The sequence below is a fragment of the Sinocyclocheilus anshuiensis genome, unplaced genomic scaffold, assembly GCF_001515605.1.
Source record: "Sinocyclocheilus anshuiensis isolate Anshui unplaced genomic scaffold, SAMN03320099.WGS_v1.1 scaffold1075, whole genome shotgun sequence".
In the NCBI taxonomy this organism is placed as follows: Eukaryota; Metazoa; Chordata; class Actinopteri; order Cypriniformes; family Cyprinidae; genus Sinocyclocheilus; species Sinocyclocheilus anshuiensis.
In genome coordinates, this window is record NW_015544163.1 from 2,643,367 (window position 1) to 2,643,737 (window position 371).

Below are 371 nucleotides of genomic sequence, written 5' to 3' on the forward strand. Positions count from 1 at the left end.
ATTTACTCCCGACATCTGAGCCGCTGAAGACGCAGTGGATTACGTTTGTTTTTGAAGGGAATGTGCCGATCCCCAATCTACCTAAATGCGTCTATGTTCACGCGAATCATTCGTGATCCAGCTTCACTTCCAGAAGAATTGAGTATACGTTTTTTTTTAATGAATTTTGCAAATCGCCTTTCCTAATAATGTGCTAGTTAGCAAGTTTCACGATGAATGAGGCTAAAGTTTACAGTCTCAGAGAGAACCGCTCGTCACCCCACGGAGGGAGAGGGGCGGGGATAGCAGAGCTAATTTGCATTTAAAGGGAAATGCACTGAAACGGCTTGCTGTGAAAAGAGCTGTTTTTGACAGGGTAAAAAAGGTGTCTG

The 371-nt window shown here is 43.9% G+C and overlaps 1 protein-coding gene across 3 annotated transcripts in view; it reads right to left on the reverse strand.

Annotated features, from left to right (window-relative positions):
• LOC107695724 (phospholipid phosphatase-related protein type 5-like) overlaps nt 1-371 on the reverse strand; it is a 46,952-nt gene that overhangs the window by 855 nt on the left and 45,726 nt on the right. The gene's annotated exons all lie outside the window — the stretch shown is intronic.